At 36.9% G+C, this 21,820-nt stretch overlaps 1 long non-coding RNA gene across 7 annotated transcripts in view; it reads right to left on the reverse strand.

Moving 5' to 3' along the window:
* Positions 1 to 716: 716 nt before the first annotated feature.
* The window catches only part of LOC309647302, a 36,060-nt gene continuing 14,956 nt past the window's right edge, over positions 717 to 21,820 (reverse strand). For 6 of the 7 annotated variants that reach the window (XR_014255920.1, XR_014255921.1, XR_014255922.1 and 3 more), the window contains one exon: positions 717 to 15,702. This is a non-coding gene — a long non-coding RNA (uncharacterized lncRNA). The remainder of the gene's footprint in view (positions 15,703 to 21,820) is intronic. The other variant, XR_014255925.1, reaches the window with a different exon arrangement.

Below are 21,820 nucleotides of genomic sequence, written 5' to 3' on the forward strand. Positions count from 1 at the left end.
TCCTGAATGCCAGAGATAAAGTTATCCATTAACACCTGACTAAATAGACCCACGCATGGTTTCCCATTTGGGCATGAATATGGCAGCTTCTTAGAACGTTTCTTATAAAAAACATATAATTAACCAAATACAAGTTTAGTAGCTGAACCCCACATATCTAGTTTTAACCAACTCCAGAGAACATTACACTTCAGTTAACCGTTAATTATCTGATACCCAACTCCTGTCACAAACCCAGCTGAGGCATCCAGGAAGGTGAGCTTATGAAATCTGAGAAGCAGTTATTTCTCAGGAATGAGTCTCTAGATTCTATCCTTGCAGCTAGTTGTCACTCTAGAAAGCTACCTTGAATGCCTTCTTAACTCCCCATAGAAATGCCTTCATAGAACCACAACGATATTCTCTTGACTTTTGTTGAGGATCAATAGAAATAAAAATGAGCCAAAAATGTCTCTTCAACTTTTATAAAGGTTTTATTGAAAAAAATTGTAATATTTCTAATCTAAATATTCTTATTTAAATATTCTTTAATGTTAGGAAAAAATTTTTCTCATACTTGCTGATATTAGATAATAGGACTAAATTAATTATTTCCCTTTTGCCTTGATTGCTGGGAAACTCAGAGCTCCCATTGTGCTCAATTAGATTAATTGCTTTTAGCCTAGGTTTTCCTGTAGTATATAGCGCTTTCAGTAGTTGGCTTATGTTCTGTTGTGTATTTTATTTTATTTTTTTAACATCTTTATTGGAGTATAGTTGCTTTACCTGTTGTGTATTTTAGATAAAATTTCCATACAATAAAATGTACATGTGTTTAATACAGTGAATTTTGACAATTTTGTATGTCTGGCTTTAACAATCATCAGAACAACTTCATTACCCCAGAGAGTTCCCTTGTACCCCTTTCCAGTCAATTTTTCCTTCATATGCTGCAACTACTTTCTGATTTCTATGACCATAGATTAGTTTTTGGCTGTTCTTGAACTTTACTTGAATGGAATCAGAATTTGTAATCTTTTAGTCTGGCTTTTTTCACTCAACATAACGTTTATGATATCCACATTGTTGCATGAATCAGTACTTCTTTTTAATTGCTGAGTAGTATTTTACTTTTAAAAATATACTGTAATTTGTTTATTTCTCCTGTATATGGATATTTTTGTTGTTTCCAATACTTGGCTATTATGGATAAAGTTGGTATGAATATTCGTATACAATTCTTTGTGAATAGCTCATGTTTTAAAATCTTTGTTTAATGATTTCATTATGAAAGTATCTTTATCGTTAAACCTCACATCTGGATGGGGGGGTGGGCGTGAAAATATAGCAGTGCCAGTATGATTAGATTTACAGTCATAAACACTAAAAACAACTTACAAGTTTTAGTTTCCCATTGTTTTAAAATTGAAGGCCAAGCCAAATATGTAACTTATCCCTTCAGATAAACTTCTGCAATTTGAATAACTTCTCTTTTAAATTCACCTTAAGCTATAGGTTGCTATCCTTTCACAGCTTCATTTTATTTGTCCAATAGGCACACCAGATTTAACATATTCAAAGCCAAACTTAATCCCCCACCCCCTGTCAAAAAAAAAAAATCTAGCCCTTCCATATTCTCACCTCAATTCTCTTCCCAGTTGCTCAGGCTAAAAGTGTGGCGTCATCTTTGATTCCTCTCTTTTTCATAAACCTCGCACCTAAGTCGATTAGCAAACCTGGTGTGCTCTACCTTCAAAATACAGATAATCAGAAATTCATCCACTTGTCACTCTCTCTACTGCTAACATACTAGTCAAAGCCACTGTCATCTCTTGCTTGGATTAGTGAAATAGCCTCCTAACCGGTCTTCCTGCTTCTATTATTTGTCCCTAGAGTCTATTCTAAACAGAGCAGCTAGAGTGGTCCTTTCTCCATCTCAGTTACGTCAGTCACTCCTCTGCTTCAATCCCAACATTTTCATTCAGAATAAAAGCCAAAGTTCTTATGATGGTCTACAAGGCCATAAGTAATCTGGCCTCCCAGGACCTTTCCTTACATCATCTACCTCTCCCCTTTCTCGTTCCTCTCCAGTCTCATGGCTGCCTCACTTTCCTTTGAACTCCCAAGAGCAGTCCTGCCTCAGAGCTTTTACGCTGGCTGTTTCTGGGCCAGGAATTCCACTCCTCCGACCTCCAGCCCCTACCTATAGCCCAAGGCTCACTGCCTTACTTTATCCATGTCTCTACTCAGCGTCACTTCATTAGATAGGTCTTGCCTGATCACCTTTTCTAAAGTGAATCCCACCTCCACCCTCAATGCCAGCAATGTCTATTTGTATTGTATTCTTAGCCTGACCCAGGCCAGACCACAAAGACTGCTTCAAGTTTGAGGATGGGCAAAAATGATGACAAGAACTTGACTGAAGATTCCTGAAACAGCTAATAAGCAATGCAAAGAATAAATAAGAAAGTGACTGGGGACACTTGCCCACAGCCTCTCTTGTTTTCTCATGGAGGCTCCTCTGGGATTTGGTGGTCTCCACAGCCCACTTGGAGTGAGAGGTCCACTAGGTAGAGGAGCACAGAACTGTGGGCTTTGCCTCACACACCTCCTCTCACCCCCCAGCCATTCAACAACCAGAAACAACCTATACTACCTTATCATTCTGCTGCGAAGTGAGACAGATCATCAAGGCTTTGTGCCTGGGTGTCCTTGTGGCTTTGGCACTCTTGCCTTATCTATGCCTACACTCCAGTAGGGTCTAAGAGTTTTCCAGCCTGCCCTGTTAGGGGCCATGAATTACCACAATGCCTTACTTTCTCCATGATTCTTATTATCACCCAACCTATTATATATTTATTCTGTGCCTATTTGTTGCTTGTCTCCCCAAGTAAAATGTAAGTTCATGAGAACAGAGATTTGACTCTTTTTGTTCACGCTGTATGCCCTCCCCAGTACCTAGAATAGCACCTGACACATAATAATAAATATTTACTGAATGAATTTTGTTCAATGTATTTAACGTGGTTCTATGTAGTCTCCTAAATAATTGGCATCACTGTATACACTTCAGTGGCTGTTGATAACAAACGAAACCTCTCTTTTTGCTTTTTTTTTTCCTTTGAGTTTCAGAATGTTATTTAGGGGTTGGAATGGCCATGGGAATGTAAGTTGCATACACCTCACACTTGGCACTGGTTTTGCTGCCATGTTAGGAAAGTGAGCTGGGCACTGGGTTTTCAGTAGCCGGAGTATAAGAAAATTTATTTTCTTATTTAATATCTAAAGTTCAAATTACCTCTAATCTAGGGACCTCTTGAATATGATAATGCTGATTCACACTGGAGAATAAAAGATGGCAAAGAATGTATTGAAATTCAGACTGATTCACAAGTAAAAGGCCTCTTGGAAGCAACATTCTGAGAAGGGTCCCGCTTGCTCAAAAATCTGAATGTTTTGGGGTCTGAATGAGTGTGAACGGTACAGAGACTCAAAATAGAAACTCTAGCTTCTCATTGATTCAGTCCAACAAATAATTTTACCAAAGGTCTAGTATATCAGATACTCCCTTCAAATAGGTAATCCTGACCGTGATCTATTTTTTTTTAAGTCAACATCGTCTCTATAGTAAAATATTTTCTACTAGATGACCGAGAAAATCCAACTCCCAGGTGGTCAATAAGTAGCATTCAGTGAGCACCTGTGTGTGTAGACTACAGCACTAAGCTCTGACCTAAAGGAGTCTGCAATTTCTATCTGCCTGTGGGTATTGGTTGAAAGGAGAATGATAAGCTTGCCTCTCTTTCCCTGTAAGTCTCATTGCTTCCAGTGGAAGAAAAGATGTTGACTAATAAAACTGTTTTATACATCATCTCTTTTTGTAATACAGAAACAACTAAAATTTCTTTTGCAGATTTTGATAGAATATTTGATATTGACCTAATACCAGTTTGATATTACATCAGCTCATTTTGGAGCCAAGGTGGACCTCATGCCTGGGAGGGTAGTGAATCTTGTATATCTGACTCATCTTCCCCAAATACTCGAAGACCATGGTCAGGAAGATGGTTACTACGGCTCTTGTAAGAAAAGGGCATTCCACACCACCACACCAAATTCTGGTCAGAAATAATAAATATGGAAAACGGAATAATCAGCTTTTTAAGAAGCCATGTATAGGGACTTCCCTGGTGGTCCAGTGGTCAAGAATCCGCCTTCCAATGTGCAGGACATGGGTTTGATCTCTGGTTGGGGAACTAAGATCCCACATGCCGTGGAGCAACTAAGCCCGTGGGCCGCAACTACTGAGCCTGTGTGCTTTAGAGCCCTGCGCCACAACTAGAGAGAAGCCTGTGGGCCGCAACGAAAGATCCTGCATGCCGCAGCTAAGACCCCATGCAGCCAAATAAATAAATAAATAAATATTAAAAAAAAAAAAGAAGCCATGTACACATAAAAACTGAATGTGCAAAGTCAAATATTCATGTGGCTCCTGTGAAGGGCTTTGCTAAATTAAACAAGTCTGGAATAGATTAACTCTAGGCAGAGGGGTTTGGCCAAGGATGAGGAGGCCCAGCTCTGGTTGATCACAGAGCCACACAAACAAGACAGGTAAGGAGAATTTTTTTTTTTAATATTTATTTATTTATTATTTTATTTATTTATTTTGGCTGTGCCGGGTCGTAGTTGAGGCACACAGGATCTTCGCTGCGGCATGCAGACTTCTTAGTTGCAGCATGCATGTGGGATCTAGTTCCCTGACCAGGGATCAAATCCAGGTCCCCTGCACTGGGAGCACGGAGTCTTACCCACTGGGCCACCAGGGAAGTCTCAGTAAGGAGAATTTAAACCAGCACAGAAAAGTCACAGATAGAAAGAGTTCAAACCAGGAAAAACCCTAAACAACAAAACAAAACATACAAACAAAAAAAACACAAGAAAAACACAAGTTAATTGGCAGAAAATTCCTTGTTTCAACTCTGATGACTGTCAATGCAGTTCACTTAGAACGATGAACTTGAGACCAGGTACGACCCCTTGACTAGTTATTTCACAAAGAATCAATCCTTAGAAAATGGAAGGTCCTTTCTTCTGTAAGTCATGCCTTACCCAGAAGTCACAGGCTTCCTGGAATGCCTATTAAAAATCCAAGATCTCCTGGAAATGACTTTGAAACACAATTTTCAATATTATTGACCCACCCAGCCATTCCTAGATGTACAGATTGTACAGTCACATGCTGTGTGACTGGAACAGAGGACCAGGAGGAGAGAGCAGGAACAGAAGAGACACTTTTGCTATTGACCACTACTTTTTGTCTTTAAAGATCACATACGTCTTTGACTTTTAATTATGGAAAATTTCTAATACAGACACAAAAGTAGAAACAATAGTATAATAAATTCTCATGAGCTCATCACTCAGCTTTACCTGTTAGCAATATTTTCTTTTTCATTTCATCCATCTCTCCCTTATTTTATTTTATTTTTATTTCTGTAGGAGTATTTTAGCAACTCTCAAACATTATTATCATTTCACCCATAAATACTATATCTTTCTTTTTTTAGCAAAAATCACAATACTGTTATCCCCATCCTCAACAAAATTAACATTAAATTTTTTTATCATCTAATATATATCTAAATCTATGTTCAGATTTCCTCAGTTGGCTTAAAAATGGCTTTTGATAGTTGGTTTGTTTGAATTGGGATTCAAGGAAGGTCCACACTTTGCATTTGATTGCTATATCCTTTAAATCTATTTTATTTATTTATTTATTTTAACATCTTTATTGGAGTATAATTGCTTTACAATGGTGTGTTATAAATCTATTTCAATTGATGAGTTCATCTCCCTTCTCTACCCTCCTGACGTTCATTGATTGAAAATTTGGGTCAAGTGTCCTGTAGTATCTCCTAAATTCTGGATTTTTCTGATTGCATTTCCATGGTGTCATTTAAAATTTTCCCATATCCCCTATATTTTTTGTAAACTGAGTTAGATCTGGAGAAAGAATTAAATTCAGGGTTACTTACTTACTTATTTTGGCAAGAACACTTCATTAGCTGTGCTGTAATCTTCCTATTGCATCATGTTAGTAGGAAGTGATAGCTTGATCAATGGGTTCAGGTATGTTTCTATAATTTTATTTAAAACTCTTAATTATAATATACTACATTCACTGTGGAAAAACTAGAAAATGCAGATAGCAATAAATAAGGAAATAAAAAGCAAGCATGTTCCCACAATTCAAAAAAGACTACCATTTACATTTGGTATATGTCTTTCCAGGTTTTTTCTGTCTTGATTGATTAATCTTGAAACTTTCTCCTTTCTCTCCCTTATTAGACTTATGCTGCCCTTTTAAATATCATCCAATAAATCCTTCAGTTAATGAATATTTGGGGGTGCCTATTATTATTATTATTATCATTATTATTAATGATACTAGAAAGAAGAAAGGAAGGGAGGAAGAGTGCAGTTTGAGCACCTGTATGTAGCAGTGCTTTTACATTATTTTTTACTTATCTGCACAATGACCTTCTCAGAGAGGAATTATAGTCCCATTTTATAAAAGAGGAAATTGACACTCAGGCCTCCTGGAGTCTTTAACTCTGAGTCCAGAGTGCTGAAGACTTCTGATTCAAATCTAAAGTCCTAACATTCATTTCCTTCCTGAATTTTGTGATACTGATATCAAACAGGACCATTCTATCTAGTCAGTTAAAAATGTACTTGATGGGCATGAAAAAATGTAATCGTTGCTTAAAATGCTTGAGAGATTTTATTTGATCTTTAATTTAGCAAGGCAAACTCATTTAGGCATGAAAACAAAGTGCAGAAAGTTCTCTATTTTTCAGAGATTAAAAAAAAAGTTTTGCATGTTTTCTATGTTCTACTTCATCTTTACTGTTTATATCTTTTCTTGTGGTAGTGATAGTTAAGAGTCTTTAACTTAAAGTAGGTAAAAGAATGGAAAAGTGTATAAAAATCTATGATGGAGGAGACTGGGTTTGGCGCTATCTACAAATCCTGAGTCATACCAATTCTTACATGAGTTAATTCAAAGAAGCACAGAATTTTAGAACTGGAGGGTATTTTAAAGCTCATGTTCTGGAACATTCTTAATATATAACAAAGAGACTAAAACCCCAATGGGTTCAGTGACTTTCCTCAGGTCACTCAACTGCTTTGATGTCAAGGCATGACTTGAACTCAACATCTTTGACCTTCAGTTGTATGTCGCCACTGTGTAAGTTTAACCCATTTTGAGAATTTTTCCCTCTATGAACAGAAGGAAATGCTTAAACAATCTTTTCATTACACTTAGGAAGGGCACTGGGTTTACCGGATTCAGAAGCATGTCCTACAGTTGTAAAACATGTGCCAAGAATGTTTTCCTACTATTGTGAAAGCTGAGGGCCAAAGGATACAAAGAGGGACTTCAGACAGGGAGAGAAAACATATTTAAATAAGGCTACAATTATATTTTTTCTAATTTCTTTAATCCTCTGCAGGAAAAGTTTAAATAAATGTGCCTTTTAGAACCACTTTAATTCCAAAATAAAAGTAGAAGCATATAAGCTTGTTTGTAATATTATATACCATACTTTAAAAAATAGAAATACTTGAATATAGAAAAGTACAAAAATGTAAAACTCACTAGGGAAAATTAAAGCAAAATCTTTTACTATGCTAGACTTTAAAATGCAAACATGAAAGTTAAAAATAAGTGACAGGAAACAGCTAATTGTTCACTCAGTAACAAGCTCTTGGGACAATGGTTTGAAGCAGCTAGATGATGTGTTTCATATCCAGTTTCCTACAATTTTGTATAAACATTGCCTCTCTGTTTCCTTCATGGATAAATTTAACCTAAAAATCAGTCTCAGTGTCTCCAGTGCTGTCCTGTTTGTAGGGCAGTAATCAGTCCACAGGTTTTTGACACTTTGTGGCTCACAGGATATCCTTCAGCAGACGTGCATTACTTACCCATTTTCTAATGATATTTCTGGACTGTGAACAGGGACTGATGGTGCCATGTGGTATATGGCTATTTATTCTGGCTTCTAAGCAACTGGAATGCGAGGAACTATTTAGTTCCACAGCATTTGACAGAAGGGAACAGATTTGCTAGATGAGGTTGAAAACAAGCATGTCATAGTAGGCTGAGAATAAACTGGCATAAATGTAGTATCCTTCCTATATGCGTACCTAGTAGTAAAGAATAATATCAAATACCACCAACTTTCAACCCAAATAAATATTTTTAAAAATACATAATGGGGGAGAAGGAACCCTGATGTATCTAACAACTAACTTCAACAATTATCAGCTCATAGCTAATCTATTTTGCCCCCATCTATTCCCCTGCCCTGACTATATTAAAGCAAATTCTAGACATCAAATTATTGTATCCATTAAATATTTTAGCACTTATCTCTACAAGACAGGGACTCTTTTTTTAAAAAGCAACCACAATACTATATCTCACCTAAAAATTGGACAATAAAAATTTAATTCATTAAACATACAGTTACTATTGAAATTTCTTTTTTTTTTTTTTTTGGCTGTGCAGCTTGTGGAATCTTAGTTCTCCGACCAGGGATCAAACCCAGGGCCCCAGCAGTAAAAGCACAGAGTCCTAACCACTGGACCACCAGGGAATTCCCCTTCCTTTGTTTTCTTTTAACTTTGTATGTATGAATCAATATCGAAGTAAGATCCATAAATTGCAATTGGCTGCTTCTTAAATATTTTTTAAATTAAAATTTACAAAAATTTTTAATTGTGGTAAAATACACATAACATAAAATTTACCATCTTAACCAATTTTAAGTGTTCAGTTCTGTAGTGTGGTACATTCATATTGTCATGCCACCATCACCATCATCCGTCTCCAGAACTCTTTTCACCTTGCAAAACTGAAACTCTATGTCCGTTAAACAACCACTCCCCACTCCCCCATCCCCTAGCCCCTTGGCAACCACCATTCTACTTTCTGTCTCTATGAATTTGACTACTCTAGATGCCTCAGATAAGTGCAATCATACAGTATTTGTTTTTTTGTGACTGGCTTACTGCACTTAGCATAATGGTCTCACAGTTCATCCATGTTGTAGTATTCAGAATTTCATTCCTTTTTAAGGCTGAATACCATTCTATTGTATGTATATACCACGTTTTGTTTATTCATCTGTTGATGAACACTTGGGTTGCTTCCACCTCTTGGCTATTGAGTAATGCTTCTATGAACATGGGTGTACAAATATCTTCGAGACCCTGCTTTAAATTCTTTTGGATATATACCCAGAGGCAGAATTACTGGATCTTATTGGAATTCTATTTTTTTTTTCTTTTCAGGGACCATCATTTTCCTTAGGGGGTGCACCCTTTTACATTCCAGAAATAGTGCACAAGTGTTCCAGGTTCTCTACATCCTTGCCAACTCTTGTTATTTTCTGATTTTTATGGGGTTTTTTTCTTTGTTTGTTTGTTTTAAACAGTATCCATCCTAATGGTTGTGAAGTGGTATACCATTGTGGTTTTGATTTGTATTTCCATAATGATTAATGATGAGCATCTTTTCATTTGCTTGTTGGCCTTTTGTACATCTTCTTTGGAGAAATGTCTATTCAAGGCCTTTGTCCATTTTTCAAACAGTTTGTTTTTTGTTGTTAAGTTGTAGGAGTTCTTTATATATTCTGAATATTAACCCCTTATCAGATACATGATTTGCAAATATTTTTTCCCATTCCATAGGTTAAATTTTCAATCTAATTGTGTCTTTTGATGTGTAGAAATTTTAAATTTTGATGTATTCCAATTTATCTATTTTCACTTTTGTTGCCTTTGTTTTTGGTGTCATATCCAACAAACCATTGACAAATCCAGTGTCATGAAGCTTTTCCCCTATGTTTTCTTCAAAGAGTTTTTATAGTTTTAGATCTTACATTTAGGTCTTTGATCCATTTTTAGTTAATTTTTTTATTTGGTGTAAAGTAAGAGTCTTAAATCTCTTTTAATCTATAGATCTCTCACTTTCTTCTTTTTCTCTCTTCTGCCTACTGCTCTCATTTTCCTCCCTGCAATTTATTTGTTGAAAAAACTCGGTTGTTTGACCTGCAGACTGGGTTTTGTTGACCGCATCCTTGTGGTTTCCTTTAACAGGTTCCCCTGTTTCGCTTCACTGCATTTCCCTATAAGCTGGTAGCTGGCTCTAAAGGTGTGATTTGATTCTAGTTTTTTTGTTTCTGTTTTTTTTTTGGCAAGAATACTTCATAGGTGATATAAGCACATCAGGAAGCACATAGTATCTGGTTGTCTTTTCTGTAGTGATGTTAACCACCACTGAAAAATAATTACTAGAATCTATTCATTCATAAAGTTTACAAAAAAAGTGATATTTTAATTCTCTCATTCCCTTTTCACTTATTTATTGGGAAACTTCTGTACAGAGAAACTTCTCATCAACTAATTAATTACCTTAGTTTAGAGGTCATATAAGAAATAAGATAAATATTTGATTCTTTCCTTTAATTTAACACTTTTCAAAATAATGAGTTGCTTCCCGAGTAGCCTCCAAAAGTGAGAAATGTATTTTCTTATTTGTTTTATTACAAGCACATCATGAACTCTTGAAAAATGTTTGACGTATCTCAATTCATTTTATTAATGAATTTATTAATCTTATTTGTTAATCTTAATTTGTGAATGAATTTATTAATCTTATTTGTGCTCAAGTTGCCCCATCTTTTTCAGTGGAAGCCTCCTCAATTTGACTCTTGCCTCTTTTTTGAAATAGTTATATAAATCTTCGATAGCTTTCTTCCTTTCTGTAATGATAAGCTGTTCCAAGCTTTTTTTAAAATATTTTCTTCTCCAGATCAAGAATCAGCCAATTTCTGAGGATCCCTGATTCCTTTTACTGAGAAATTTAGAGATGAAAACTTGGGGTATAAAATGTGCTCATTGCTACTGAATTGGCCATTACTTCTAGACCTTTTCAATGGACTTAGAGTGTGTGTGTATATATATGTATGTTTATGTATACATAATATAAAATACAATATATTACATATATATAGTATAAAAGATAACAAAACATTATTAATTCATCCTGATACTGCCAATACAGGAAAAACTTTAACTGATGTTACATCTGTAGTCCTTTCTCTCGTACTTTACTTTATTCTCATAAGACACACACACAAGCCTCAACATCACAATAGAAACACTACCATCAGTAATAAGATTATTTAGGACTTCCCTGGTGGCCCAGTGGTTAAGATTCTGCACTCCCAGTGCAGGGGGACTGGGTTTGATCCCTGGTCAGGGAACTAGATCCCACATGCTGCAACTAAAGATCCCACATGCCGCAACTAAGACCTGGTGCAGCCAAGTAAATAAAAATAAAATAAATAAAAATATTTTTTAAATTACTAGAAGAATAAAAAGATTATTTAAAATAGTTTATAAAATATTTTCTTCGTTCCCTTGTCCTTAAAGTATATCTCACTAGGAATGTACAAGTAGATTGCTATACTTATCTAACTTTTAAATAACACCTTTGTTGAGATATATGGATAATTCATACGTCATACAATTCACACATTTCAAGTGTAAAATTCAGTGGTTTTTGGCATATTCACAGAGTTGTGCAACCATTGCCACAATCCATTTTAGAACATTTTCATTATGCCAGAAAGAAACCCTGTACACATTAGCAGTCAGTCCTCATTTTCCCCCAACTGCCCTCCCAGCCCTAGGCAAACACTAACCTACCTTCCATCTTTGTGAATTTGTCTAATCTGGATATTTTACATAAACGGAATCATATTATATGCGATGTTTTGTGTCTGGCTTCTTTCACTTAGCATAATATTTTCAAAGTTCATCCATGTTGTAGTATATATTAGTACTTCATTCCTTTTTATTACAAAATAATACTTCATTGAATGGTTATACTGGATTTCATTTGCCATTCATCAGTTGATGGACATTTGGATGGTTTCCACTTTTGCCTATTAGGAATAATGCTTCTATGAACATTTGTGTACAGTTTTTGCATGAACATATGTTTTTATTTCCCTTGGGTATATACCTAGAAGTGAAATTGATGAGCCATAGAGTAACTCTATGTTTAACTTTTAAGGAACCGCTAGACTGTTTTCCAAAGTGGCTGGACCATTTTACATTCCCACCTGCATTGTGTGAGTGTTCCAAATTTCTCCACATCCTCCTCAACACTTGTTATTATTTGACTTTTTGATTACAGCCATCCTAGTGATAGCTCATTATGGTTTTGACTTGTATTTCCCTCCTATCTAATGCTTGCTTTATGCTTAATTTGCTCTCTTTTTCCAATGTGTTAAAGTGGAAGTTTAAGTTTTAATTTCAGATCTTTCTTCTTTTTTAATGTAGGCATTTACAGCTACAAATGTCCCTTTAATCACAGCTTTTGCTGCATCCCATAAATTTTGGTATGTTGTGTCTTCATTTGCATTAATTTCAAAGTATTTTCTAATTTTTCTTGTGATTTCTTCTTTTACTGGTGATATAGATGTATGCTGTTTAATTTTCACATAATTTTTAGTATCCCAAATTTCTTTCTATATTGATTTCTACTTTCATTCAATTGTGGTTGGAGAACATACTTTGTGTGATTTCAATCACTTTAAATCTATTGAGTTTGATCTATGGCCTAGCATATGGTCTGTTCTGGAGAATGTTTCATGTGTACTTGAGAAGAATGATGTGCATTCTGTTTTTGTTGGGTAGAGTTGTTCTACAGATGTCTGTTAAGACTAGTTGGTTTATAGAGTTCTTCAAGTCTTCTATTTTCATGCTAGTCTTCTATCTAGTTATTCTATCCTTATTGAAAGGGGGGTATTGAAGTCTCCAACTATTATTGTTGAATTGACTATTTCTCCCTTCAATTCTGTTGGGTTTTGCTTCAGGCATTTTGGGGCTCTGTTGTTAGAAGCATATGTGTTTATAATTATTATATCTTCCTAATATATTGATACTTTAGTCATTATAAAATTCTTCTTTTTATCAATAGTAAATAATTTTAAAGCCTCTTTTGCCTGATACTAATATAGCCACGCCAGCTTTCTTATGGTTGTTTATATGATATATCTTTTTCCATCTTTTTCCTTTCAACCTATTTGTATCTTGAATCAAAAATGTCTTGTAGATAGTATATAGTTGAATCTTGCTTCAGTTGGGAATTGGGAGAATGGGAGCTCCATCTTGTTGGCCACAGCTGCTCAGAGTGGAGTTTTCTTTTTACTGAACTAGAGATGGGGGAAGAGGGGAATGGGTTGTGGCTCAAGTGCCATAGACTGACAGTTCTTACTGAGATGTAGTAGATTTTCTTGAGTAAACATTTCATTTGCTGTATGACTTTAGGACAATTTACAGAGCTGTTAAATGTTTTTTAAAAATAATTTTCACCATTTATGGTTGTTTCACTGGAGAGCAGGTCTGTAGAACTCCTCACCCTGCCATTCAGATCATCTCCTTATTTAAGTTTTGATTGTAAAAAATTTCAAACATATGAAAAAGAGAGAAACGAATATAATAAATCTTCATAAGCTAAATATTCATTTTAAGCAATCATGAAACATGTGGTCACGTCTTACCTTCTTTTCCTTCCTCCTTTAGATTATTTTTGAAGCAAATCTTTAATATCATATAATTTATTCTATAAACATTGCTTTTAAAAGTCAGTTAGTCTCTCTCTCTCTTCCTCTCTCTCTCTCTCTCTCTCTCACACACACACACACACACAGACACAGACACACACACCCCTCCCTCCCTCATTGCTCAGCAGTCCCACCTCTGTCACATATCAAGTATCCGTACATGTTTGGATCTGTTTCTGGGCTCTTTATTCTGTTCCATTAGTGTTTTTATTCATTCCTGTGCCAATACCACACTGCTTAAATTATTTTTGCTTTGTAAACTTTAACACCTAGTAGATCAAGTCTTTCCACCTTTGCCTTCTTCAAAAGTGTCTGAACAAATCTTGGCCCTTTTCATTTCCATATAAATTTTATAAACAGTTTGTCATACAGCTTTGAAGATTTAGGAAAATTTGGCTAATTTTTATCAAATTCAAAACCAAAAGAATGTATGCTATTATTTTAATTCTACTAAGATTTATTTTAAATAACAGATGTGTAATCTAAAAATTAAACTCATAAATATAGACTTGGTAAGTGTCTCCTACTATAGTACATGTACTTATTTATGCTATTTGTCCAGACAGTCATTGAAATCAGAAGGCATATAGCTGCAAGTCAATCTATGGTCTTTGTGCAAGGGAAAATTTAAAGGTCCTTTATCTTCCTCTAGCCTCTAATTAAAAATTTGCAGGCTAGGACTTCCCTGGTGGCACAGTGGTTAGGAATCCACCTGCCAATGCAGGGGACATGGGTTCGACCCTGGTCCGGAAGGATCCCACCTGCCGCGGAGCAACTGAGCTCGTGCACCACAACTACTGAACTCACGGTCTAGAGCCCGTGAGCCACAACTACTGAGCCCGCGAGCCGCAACTACTGAAGCCTACGCGCCTAGAGCCCAGCTGCACAACAAGAGAAGCCACTGCACCGCAACGAAGAGTAGCCCCCGCTCGCCGCAACTAGAGAAAGCCCATGCACAGCAGCGAAGACCCAACGCAGCCAAAAATAAATAAATAAATAAATAAATAAATTTTTTAAAATTTGCAGGCATTTTGCATTTGTCAAAAAAAGCAATTAGAGAGAATCTTAAAATTTAGCACTGCCTTAATAGCTGAATGAAGGGCCATATAAATACATAGATATAGAAGCTGAGTCAAATATGGTGTATATTGAGGGATACTAAAGAACCCCTGAAGGAGCCCAGAGAAGGATATTGGAAATAAGGGGTCATTGCCTTGTCTATTCCACCCCTCCTTCTTAGTTTTAAATCTGATTGAGCCCCTAGTAACAAAGTAACAAGTGGGATGTTAGAAAGGTGTTGATCTCTTGTCTAGATTTTGGGTTTTGTCCAAATACCCACTAAATAGATCTATTTTATTTTTCAAAATGCCTGGTGTTAAAGTGCTTAATTCAGTTGAACCTAGAAGGTGGGCTGTGGAGAAGTGGAGTAGCTTTGCATCAAGTATTGACCTTGACCTTTGCGCAGAGCATTCTGCAGTACCTATCTTTTCTGCTTCTTGGACAACAGACTGAACTTGCTACTTGCCTCTGTCTATGATACCTGCCTTCCTTGCTGCCAGCTCCTGTTTCTTCCTAGGACTTATGCTATCTGCCAACTCCTAGGTTTCTCCTGGGTAAAATTATGGAGAAGCTAATCATATACCTAACCAGTGTACATGCTGGAAAAACTCCATGTTGGCCCAAAGAAAGGACTTGTCCACAGGCTCCACAGTTCTGATGCAAGGCTTCCTGGCGGATCTGCCAACAGCCAAACCTTATGTAGAGTCTTGAGCAGTTTGACACTCCCAGATTCCTTTATTTAGCTAACAGGTGGCCCTGGATCCTACAGCTGTGACCAAAGTCTCACAGACAATCAGCCTTTTGTTGGAGTGAAATGAAGACGGTTGGCTTCCTATGAACATAACTAGAGTCCCCGATAGAGCCCTTTACATAGGGTTTTTAGGAGTTCAGTGATCCACCAGAGCTGGTAAACGGTCCATGGTTCCATTCACTGCAATTCTGTAACTTTCATTTCCTGGACCCCAAAAGAGATTGGCACAAACTTTACTATGTGACTAATTTCAAGAGTAATTCATGCTACATTTAAAAGAGTGAAAGGGATGGGTAGAACTAGTTTGAATAATGTATTTTATTTAGTCACTGTATCCAAAATATTATCATTTCATCATGTAATAAATATAAAAATTATTAATGAAAAAATAAAAAGAGTAATTCATGGATCCCAGCCACATCAGTGGCAGTAACTCCCCCAATTGAACCAGGCAATAAAACCAGCTGGAGCGAAAGTTTGACATCAGTTCAAGTTTCCTTTATCCAGCTCTCAAGTACTCAAGACTGACATCCCTACCCCTCCATCTCTAAGGATTCTATCCCCCAAACCTAACATCCCGGAGTGAGTGAATGCAGCCTGGCGCCATTAGCCCAGAGGAGGCTCAGCTCTGTCTCTATCAAATGGTCTCTCCACAGGCAGAGATCCCTGTCTCTCTTACTTCTAGCCATTCCGTCTTAGGCACCGTGTTTCCTGCAATCGGTATGCAGAACTCTTGCCCCACACAGTTCATCAGAGGTTTGGGTGCACCAGGGGGCTTCATTGTCCTGAAAGACTGGCTGCCAATGAGCACGAGGACTGACGTGGTGACAGAGGGATCTCCTGAAGGGCTTCTCCTCTATTATGTAGACCTTGGGCTTGGAGATCCAGATGAAAGAACAGGGGGATGCTCTTATCACAACAGGCAGTAATGAAATGGCTTCCTAAATGGTCTCCTCGTGTCCATTCTTTTCCTCTTTTCAACTCTCCACACAGCAGTCAGGAAATCGACTGTGTCCTTCCTTTATTTAAAATCCTTTCCTGTCTCCCACAGTGTGGCCTGCAAGGCCCTGTACGCCCTTTCCAACCTCTCTGATCTATCCCATGCCACCTTCTTCCTGTGATGTGCTCTAATTTTCTTTTAGTTCCTCAAATGCCATGCTCCCTCCTGCTTTGAGGCCTCTCCACATGCCATTCTCTTTGATTCTTCAATTTATTGATTCCCACTCATCTTTCAGAGCTCAGTTCAAATGCCACTTCCTTAGGGAAGCTGTCCTTGAGTCCCCAGAGCAGACGAACTCCTCATTATACTCTTTATAGCTCTACATCCCATTCCTTCATACTCTGTAATTATAAAGCTGAGTAATTTTTAATGTCTTCCTCCCAATCCGCTTGTAAGATTCACGAGGGCAGAATCTCGGTCTATAAAGGCTCCCTGCTGGATCCTGAGTACCCACGTGGTAGGGGCTTGGTAAATATTTACTGGATGAATAAATTAACAAAAATAAATATGGAAGTTACTGTCGTAGGCTTCACCAGCTGGTGAGTACAGGTGTAGTGCTGTAACTTCATGCACTTTCAATAGTTCCATCACATTTGTGACAGCTATGAATTTTTTCCTTCCATGTGACATTCACATATTAGACAGCTGCAGGAGTGGGTGACTGGCTTCTCCTCTAGTTCATTCTCCTGAGCCTCTCTCTTTTCCCCTCTGGTCCACCCAAAATACCAAGGCAAGTGTGGACACACACACACACACACACACACACACACACACAGCTTTTACACAGTATACAAAGGGCAAAAGTAGGTTTAGAACTCTGGCTTCTTGAATTCTACAAAAATATTTCTTCCTCATTTCTTTATTTAGTGAGATCTGTTAACTGGCCTCATTCTGTTAGAAAATAATGTCAATCAAAAAATAATATAACCCTTCTTTAAGAGCCACAAATTTCTCAAAATTCTAGTTTCCTAGAGATCCTAATAAAAACTCAGACAATTTGGAATAATTTTCTAACAGCACATTTTACACTCACATCCTTATCTTGCCATTTAACATTTCATTTATGTCTAGATTTTGGTTTCTAAAAAGATCACAAGCTGCTTGAGGAGAGAATTTATGGGTCTTCTACATTATATTCTCCCCATATCTGTGCATAAAAAGGGCCTAACAAATTTTCTCAGTTGTTTTCAGAAAGAGAAATTAAATTGAAAAGGGAAAGAAAATGAACTAACCCCTAGAACAAGTTATTACAAAATTGTACGTTCTATAATTATATTTCATGTCCTATGACAAAGGAAAAGGAAGGCTGTAAGAAGGTAAAGCTGTACTCTAGCTAGTTGAAATAAAAGCCATGTTAACTGTGAAAATAAAAGTTTCCATTCATAAGTGAAAGATGACAGATTCAGAAATTATCTTTTTAATGGAAAATTATTTTCACAAACTTCTCTGGATTAAAAAGTCCTTGTGACTTAAACATTCTATTATGGCCAAATTTAACTCATTTTTTTTTTTAACCACTGGACCACCAGGTATGTCCCTTAACTCATTTTTGATTAACACTTTTTTAGATATCTCATTGAATCTTCATAAACCCTGTGAGGAGGACTCAGCATAAGCAATTATGTAAAAGAATATAATGAACCAGAGAAAAGCTTCCTGACTTCAGATCAAAGATCTTCTGGGTTGAGAGGAAAGGGAAAATCCAGATGGCAATGGAACAAGGGAGAACTTGCCTTGTGGGTCACTGAAGAGGGGACTGATCTTGCTCCAGTGGGGAGGAGTGAAATGATAGAAACACCAGGTAAGTTTGTGGGAACCAAGAGGAGGGGTAATCTAGACGTGTTCTTAAAAAGAGGCCCAAGGAAACCCAAGATCTCAGAGACCGAAGGACTGTGTGGTGGGTATGAGTCTGGGACAGTTTACAGAGTCCCATGTGTCACAGTGTAGCCTGGAAGCAGATGGATGGTTCTGTGGCCTGAGAGTGCCACAGGAGTGGATGGGGTTTTAGGTAGCACCCCACAGTTTCTGTGACTCAGCTTGGCAATGGAATGAGTTTTTTGCACCCCAGAGTCTGTAGAGAAGTTGAAAGGATAGTTGTTAAACCTACACGGGCCTTTTAAATGGGATTATGGCAATGTTGCCTGTATGTCCAGTAAACAAATATGAAACGAGATGATGGATGGCTAAATGGAAGCCAAGGTGATAACAGTCAAGGACCAGATGTCACAACTCCCAATGCTTTGACACTCCACATGCACCCCAGAAATTAGATATATCTCTTGGGTGTATATTGACTAAATTTAAATATTTGCCACTTAGAGGGTAGGGGCTCTAAATAGAAAATAATTTGGGGGAAAATAAGGTTACTATTTCTAACACAGCTGGTTTTGTGAGCTAAAAATGAAACCATTACTTTTATTAATAGCATCCCCTAACCTAGTTTTGCCATTGAGAAGCAGATCTGAGTGGGATGTGGGTCTCCATTGAACTAGCAAAAGAATAAAAGGTGTTTGGGGGAAGAAGAAAGGAAGTAGGAGAGGCATTGTGAAAGGATCCTCTTTCTAATTGGAAGAGAAGGAAGAGAGAATCAAGAGGAAGAAGAAAGAAGAGAAAATAGATGACTATCCAACATCTCTTTTGTTTTCATTATGATATTCATACTGACTTCATGGGATTTCCTGTTTTTCTAGCATATTCAGGAAGGATACTTTAACCTAGACCACTGAAATTGGAATTTTATCTGAGGTGAGAAAAAAAGAATGTTAGATTTGAAATCACAATCCGGGTTGAATTTCTGGCTTTGCCATTTAATAGATGTGTGATCTTGGACAACCTCTTAACCTCTTCAAACTTCAGGTTCAAATCAACTGTAAAAAGGGTTTAATAAAATACATACCATTGAATTATTGAGAGAATTGAGTCAATATACATGAAAGAGCTTTGTAAATGGTAAAAACTGCACCATGTGGGGTACCATTTTGTGGTGGAGACAACAAGGGGAACGAAGTGTACAGGTGTAGAAGGCACATGGGGGGTGAAGGGTGCTATTTTGGAGTCTCTGAACAGATAGTTCAACATGAAGAAATCAGGCTTACTGGAGAAAAGTGGTCCAGAAGAGGAGAAAAAGGAGAGAAGGACTTAAATGGGCAGCAGAGGCAAACCCAGGTATCCTGACTTGAAGTTTAGTAATTACGTCAAACTCTGTTTACTTATGTGTACGTATCAGAGTCTCTTGCTCATTTACCTTACAGATCTACTGACAGGTAATATGTGGTACGTTGCCCTATGCTTATAGTTTTGGAATAGGTCAATCACTTCTGAAGCCTTCAATGTAAGAAATTAACAGTAATTGGGGCTGTAGAAATCAATAGTTAATCTTTCAATCACTAGAAATCTTTCTTGGAGTCCTTACTATGAAAGCCCCTGGCTATTAGCTCAACTAGTTGTTCTTCCTTTGTGACATCTCTGGAAGTTTAGCACTTCTGTGTGAAAACTTTTGTCAGTATGCTGAAAGCTGAAAGTGAGGTTGGATGACATGCAGTAACTTCAGAAATAGAAGCAGTCCTCCTAATTTGGAAGTGTTGGAATCCTCCAGTTGTGACATGAAATGAAAATTCCATTCCGCAGAATTCTTTTGAGGTAGCGCTTGGTGGGAATATTTCATTATGTTACCTGGAGTAGGGAAGATATCTCAAAAACACATGCTCAGTTGCAATGATGGTTGCTAGACTGTCTTCTCGGGAGGGTAGGTCTTATCGACTAGAGCCCCCTAGGTTTCATTGGAAATTTTGATGAGTTTAGGATTGTGAATTTGAGGATAGAAGCCAAGCAGAGGTAAATTCTTTGTACAAATAGCAAGGAGACATATTTGAAGTGGGAGGGAAAAAGAAATCTTGTATAAAGCTCCAGAGCCATCAAAGATGGGGCAGGACTGGGGAAAGAGTATTCAAGAGAGATCCCTGGTAGTGGGGAGTCAATTGTGGATTTTGGAGAACAGATATATTGAAGGAGATTCCCACAAATGTTTTATTTTGAAAAATACCAAACTTTTAGAGAAGTTGCAAAAATAGTACAATGAACACTGGTATACCCATTGCATATACATGTATAGCGACAGAGAAAGAGTACATTTTTATAGATGTGTGTGTATTCACATTCTGTATATAGATAAGCAGATAAAAAGTACATACAGAGAGAAATTTAAGCATGTGTGTGTGTGTGTATATATATATATATATATATATATATATATATATATATATATATATATATATATACACTTCTGACCATTTGAAAATTGTAGGTAGACATCATGAAACTTCACCACTAAATACTTCAGTATGTGTCTCCTAAGAACAAGGCCATTCTCCTATGTGACCACAATACAATTATCCTACTCAGGAACTTAAACTTGATGCAATACAATATCTAATATTCTGTATATATTAAAATTTCCCCAACTGTCCCAATAACATCTTTATAAATCTCCAATTTAAAGGGGATTTAAAAATTGTTTGTCATGTTCAACATAAATGTCTTCTCCATTTTCCCTACAAGATCATCAAAAATGACTACATTTCTTGTTAATATTTTTATGCCAGTAATTTATTTGGGGGAACTTGTAGATGTCTCATGTCCAGATTGGTAGGGGGTGAAAACAGAAACAATAGCAGCTGCCAGAGGAGAGGTTGGTTGAAGCTGGCTACAACTGAAGTAACAATTTGGAGGAAAGGAACTTCGTAGAGACAGTAACAGATTTAAAACCACTGTTCTGTTCCTGGCGTGCTGCCCCTTTCCTTCTGACCCTATGATTTAAACCTGTCCTCTAGTCTTTTGTATGTGATAAGTCTCTTACACTGCTTGTTTCCCAGATCCTACCTACCGTGATATAAAAGCTTGTTCTCATGGTCTTTTTTAAAAAAAATAGATTTTATTTTTTAGTGCAGTTTTATACTTACAGAAAAATTGAGAAAATAGTACAGAGATATCCCATATATCCTCTCACCCCTACACACGATTTCTCTTATTATTAACATATTACATTAGTATAGGACATTTCCTACAATTAATGAACCAATATTTTCTGATTATTATTAATAAAGTCCATACTTTATTTAGACTTCCTTGGTTTTTTTTTTTTTTTTTAATCTTTTCACCACGTTGCACAGCATGTGGGATCTTACTCCCTGACCCGGGATCGAACCTGCACCCCCTTCATTGGAAGGACAAGGTCTTAACCACTGGACCGCTAGGGAAGTCTCTAGACTTCCTTGGTTTTTAACTGAATGTCCTTCTGTTCCAAGATCCCATCCAGGATATGAA

Source organism: Balaenoptera physalus (assembly GCF_965194825.1).
Source record: "Balaenoptera physalus genome assembly, chromosome: 18".
Taxonomy (NCBI): Eukaryota; Metazoa; Chordata; class Mammalia; order Artiodactyla; family Balaenopteridae; genus Balaenoptera; species Balaenoptera physalus.